The sequence below is a fragment of the Osmia lignaria genome, chromosome 4 (genome assembly GCF_051020975.1).
Source record: "Osmia lignaria lignaria isolate PbOS001 chromosome 4, iyOsmLign1, whole genome shotgun sequence".
NCBI lineage: Eukaryota > Metazoa > Arthropoda > Insecta > Hymenoptera > Megachilidae > Osmia > Osmia lignaria.
Window position 1 is genome coordinate 10,371,135 of NC_135035.1, and position 6,000 is coordinate 10,377,134.

A 6,000-nucleotide genomic window follows, 5' to 3' on the forward strand; every position below is an offset into this window, starting at 1 on the left:
AGCCGAGGAGATTTCGGTGCGATCTTTAATCAAGCGGAGCATCAATCCCTTAAATAAAATAAAAATCTTCAGTTTGATTCACGATTCGTAGTAGAATTTAGACACACCCCGTGACGACTAACGAGGGAGCTAAAATACAACCCCCAAGGAACAGTCCGATCCTTTTTATCAGCCAGTAGCAGGGCTCCAGGAGCAGTTGCTGAACATTCGGCTAGAGAAGATAAAAAGGAGCTGTTATCCTCTCTCTCTACTCGCAAATTACATTCTCAAATCAAACTGGCTTCTTGCAAGCCCCGAGCAGATTCCTTGATCGCAAAGCAGGCGCAAGGTGGTTCGTAGCAGGGACACGACATAGCCCGCGGCTTAATTAAATTCGTGTGCAAAGGGGTGAGGTGGGTGGGGGGACACGCAGGACGAACGATAATGAATCCACTACCGTGACCAATGCCGATATCACAAAGGGAGCATTCTGGGGGACAGGGCCGCTAGAATAAGACCGAATTAATTGGGACACCGCAGGGGCCGGCCTGTTGGATTTATTTATTATGAACTAGGACAGAGACGCCGCCGACCCCCGCCGGCTTCTTCAGATTAATTTCATTTTATTCGAAACCAAGGCCGTCTACGACGACCGGTCCCGAAAGCCTTCGCTTCTCTCCTTCGTGTTGTTCCACCTCTGCTTGTGTTTCTTCTTCTTGTTTGCCAGCCTCTCCCCCTCTTTCGACCCCTCTGTGAGAACGAAACAGGGATTCGTACGTGAGACCCGTGGACACGGATGAGGTCTTTATTCGGTGCACACCGCCGCTCCTGTTGCTCCTTTTGGACCCCGTCAGGGGGACAGGTGGCTCTCTATGTGTGCGAGGTAGTTTTCAACAGATTTGCGAGATACTTTCCAAAGGAATTAATGATTATCGCGAAGAGCCTGGTGATTGAGGTTCAGACTGATCTTCGGGATAATTAGGGTTCCTGGTGCAAGAATGAAAGGGGTGAAGTCATTTCAAAAGTGAAAATCAGATACTTCTTATAAGTAATCACTGTTCCTTTTAAATAGAAAATAAAAACGTGTCTTCGAGTAGTCTCTCACGGGAAGATAAAGTTATTCAGACAGATCGATAAATTTCTCTAATTTCTTCCACTCAAATTAATTCAATTTACAGGTCTCTGAAATGATTACGGTAATCTTGACGACCACGAAGAAAATCTTTGACGTTCCGTCCCACGGTTGTTTGGCTAGAAAATCGATGTACATCATTTTTCTTCGTCCACGGTCAAGCATATTTGGTGATTCAGGAAAAGTATACTGCGCGATACGTGGACGGATTCAGACGTAGCTCCCGCCAAGTCTCGGCGGGCAAAGAACCTGAAACCGTGAGGCAATACGTACACCTGTTGCCTAGATCCGTGATTTATTTCGAAGGCTTCCTTTCTTCTTGTACCACGCGCCACGCGCAAGTTTCTCTACGCACTGTGCGTGGGTCGCGAGTGGAATATTTTTCTGTCGGCGAGCAACGAGAAACGCGACGTGATATATCTCACTGTACTTACAAGAGGATTGCATTGGAATAAACGCAATTTTTCTTTAAAAATATCGACCCAATTTCATTTTCAACAGCGTCACTTTCGCTTTTCTTCTTCGCGATTTTCCATCAAGCGATTATCGCGTACGTGTATCGTAACAAGCAGGTGGAAGAGAGGGTCTCGTACGAAAAGCGTGATGCGAACGCGATAAATCAAAGTTTGAAAACGCGGCGAGGATCGATAGCCGAGATTGGCAACGTGCCAATTTTCGTTGGCCAGTGAAAGCGAGAAGTATCGAGGAAGGGCCAATTCGACGGAGGTGCAATGATAGCTGTGATAAATGCAATTATTTACGGTCGATTAAGAGCGCACGAACGAAGCCGCCGCGGCTTTATAGCGAGAGAGTACGCACCGATCGGATACGTAGATTGAACGCCGCTTCGACTCCGTGCGAACTCTGCTCGAATTTTAAACTGATTATCTGCTCCCTCTTGCGAAACCCAGCCCTCGATGCTTCATGAAAAGGATTCATTTATCGATACCATGTGTTATATATTTTTCTATACAAAGTAAATAAATTTTTCCATAATTTTATAACTTTCTTCACTTATTAATAGATTGCGGAAGTTTATGCTCATGTATATTTTAGAGAAATGGATGAACCAAATGAGATTTTGCAGCGATGCACTTACCCGATGCACATGCACTTTTTTAATAAATTTATTTTTGAACTTTTCTTTACGTAGATCGATTCTTTTAGACATTCTGTATAAGAAAGTATTAGGGTAAAATGTTGAAAATAGAATAGTTTAGGAGATATTTCAAATTAAGTGTAGCGATGCACTTATCGATGCACGTGCACTTTTTTTATAAATCGATTTTTGTGCTTTTCTTTACGTAGTTCGATTCTTTTAGACATTCTGTACAAGAAAGTATTAGGGTAAAATGTTGAAAATAGAATAGTTTAGGAGATATTTCAAATTAAGTGTAGCGATGCACTTATCGATGCACATGCACTTTTTTTATAAATCGATTTTTGTGTTTTTCTTTACGTAGTTCGATTCTTTTAGACATTCTGTACAAGAAAGTATTAGGGTAAAATGTTGAAAACAGAATAGTTTGGGAGATATCTCAAATTAAGATGCACTTCTCCGATGCACATGCACTTTTTTTATAAATCGATTTCTGAACTTTTCTTTACGTAGATCGATTGTTTTAGACATTGTTTGAAAATAGAATAGATCCAGCATATACTCTGCATATTCAATGCATATCATAACTGCATAAACTTCCGAAGTCTATTTATCAATCAACCTTAACCATCACGTTTCTTATCGCAGAACTTTCAATCTCACTTCTATCCTTCTACACGAATCTTTTATCTCCCTCTTTCCTATCCTGCACCGTATTCCCCGTACGCTCTATACTCCTTTTTGTTCCTCAGAGCTCTGGGTGCTCACCCGTAGATTATGGGAAACACCACAGGCTGGACGTTTATAGCCGTGGAACTCGCGATGCACGAGGAACTCAATCGCGGATTTGATACAACTTAATCGTGAACACCCTCGCATTCCTCGACATGGACCGTCCACGTATCATAAACACAATCGTGGCCCTTTCTGCCCGTGGAATTTCGCGAGGACACGCTGCCGAAACTCTTCGCTTCAATATCGGTGCACGTGGCTGCGATTCGCATAAAGATCGAGTGCAATCACCAGCTCGAGGATTATCGCTGGCACTCCCGGTGAGAGGCGTTCGTTCGGCCCGCTTGAAACACGAAACGCGCTTTCATACGATATTATGGAAATGATGGGATATTATTGTTGCATCGTCGAGATGTGTCAATTAAAACGTGGATACGTTGTTTGCCGAGCAATTACGGCTCGTTTTTGGAGCTTGCTCGATGCTAAACGAGGCCATCGTCTGCGTCCTGGTAATGCCGCTTTAATAAGTTAGAACATTAGCGAAGGTGTGATGGATGCGTCGGACGATACACTTTAGAAGAGTTTTGAGCCGTTTTTACTTCGGCCTGAGAATTTTGTGAGACGAGTTTAAGGAATCTTTGAAGTCAGGTAGCCGGAGAAATGGCTCTACCATTACGTACCTCAATTACGAACGAATGTAACGTGTTATGCCGTAGCCCCGTGCATTTGAAGATATTACGTTGAATATTAATGAGAGGCGTAAGACAAAATTACGCGAGTTAAGCTGACCGGTCGTGCATCTTCAAATTAAAATAATTACACGGGACGTGTACGAGAGTATTTAGTTTAATGATCATGACAGCGTTTTATATCTGTTTCGTTTGACATATGCATGCCTCGGAGAACGTACGAACGGCGAGGGTAATAAGAACGCACGTCTTCATTGATGAGCAGGAAATTATTACGAGTGCAATTACAGAAAATTTAATTCCATCATCATGTCACCAGTTGTATCATTCAAAGCCTGCCAATTTTTCAAGTTTACTTTTTCTGTGAATTGAAATTTTGACAAATTCTTCATTTTCAAGTTCAGAGGGCTTTCTTTCACTTTTTTCTACCGTCTCCTCCCAAAACTCTTTATCCCCCCGTTCCTTCTACCCCGGTTCCATGGTCTTCTCCGTTCGAGGATCTCGTGAGGAGATAACCCTTATAAACTGGAGCATTAGTAAGGCGCGGAGCAGCTCCGTGAGAGAGTATCTCTGGATCTACACGCCGCGAGAGGGGCGCAAAGGCGTTCCACAATGAGGTCCGGTATATAAACCATATCTGCATCGCCGGCATCCTTTTCGAGACCTCTCGCCAGCGCCATGGACCACCGCAATGTTATATCGTGCTGCCATGTAGATGAGAGTAACGCCGACCGCTCGAGTAACGTCCGTCCTGATATCTTTTCGCGGTCATCTTGCCCCGTGGTTCCGTTGCTCGGACTCTCACCGAAATCTATGTAATTATCAATCGACTGGCCATTCGCGGAAACCGACCGTTCTTGAATCGGTTTCTTCTTCGGTGAATTCGTGCTGGGAACGAATGTACCGGGTGCATCGGAAATGAGATAGCCGACTTTGGAAATGACTTTAATTTGCCGTCGACTGAAATGGAGGCAATTTTTTTACTTACGTAAAACGAAGTGACGATCTTATCGTTCCGTGACCGTTTTACTCTGTTGAAATATTCAACTAATGGTCGGAGAAGAGGAGATGCTTTAACTGTGATTCGTACAATTTTTGTTAATTTAACCCTTCCAGTAATTCACGGATAAGAGATGGAAGCGATACGTTTCTTTCAAGTAGAACGATAAATAATAAGAGTTCAAGGTGGAAGAAAAGGAAGAGATCTTGCGGATGGAAACAAAGTAAGAAAAGCTCGGAGCGTCTTGATGAAAATAGAGAAAAGGGATCGTGAGAACGCGCGTGCTCCTAGAAATTTTCTGATATTCGTTTTGCGGTCACGGCGCAGTGGCGTCGAGGCGCAGGAAGTTGGCTCGCGTTATGAGCAGGGCAGCTGGAAAAAAGTATTTCGAGGGAAGACACGATCTTATGGGAAACTCCGTGGGACGCGAGATCGTTGCTTCTTTTTCCAGTGAATTCCAACGTAACTGCCTGGACGAGTTAATTCCACCGGTTTAAAACACGCGAGAAATCATTGATCGTCGTGATGCATTATTTCTATAAATATTCTTTCGAAATAACACCGCTAATTTCAACAAGGAAATTAAAGATCCGTTCTTTTTCCTGACACATTAATCATCCGCTGCGAGCGGTTTTCCTTTTCCCTCGAAACTTTCCTTGCTCGAAGAAGGGCAATCTATCGTCGACAACGACACACGACAAAAAGCCAATCAACGAGGACACGATTCGGCGCGACAAGAGCGCGTCCATCCGGTTCGTTCAATCATCGAAAAAGGATCATGACGTGGCGGCGCGTTTCACCGACACCTCGTAACGTTCAAATTAAGGTTGCTACTCGGGTGGACCATGGCGGTGAAACAGACGGGCCATCAATAAAGGTTAATGCAAAAATTTCACGTGGAATAATAAGTTGGTCGTTAGTAGAGTTGCGAAATTAATAACCTTCCGCGAGCATGGCACGGTATGTACGAGGGTGGAACAGAAAGCGGGTGAAAGTCGGTGTGCACCGACATTATCTCGGGTCATGGTGCTCGGAGGTGTTCAACGTCGTGTTTCGAGAGTCTCTTTTTCGAGGTTCGGGCGATAATTCAACGGCTGGCCGGGGACGAGTGCCGTGCAACGTGTAATTTCAATTTGCCGAACGAACAAATTAGTCGTCACACCGGCTCGTTACCGGCGCGGCCTCGTGGAAACAACGAATTACTCGTACCGTTTTTTGGCCTGTCTCCAATCAGTCCGCATTGCAGCGACATTCGGCCGAATGTTCATCAGGATTTTATTTGACAACGGTACGCACTTGAACCCGTACGATTTTTATAATTGTTGTCCATGGATTTGATAAAAATCACCATCCAGAAGAACCTTAAAAT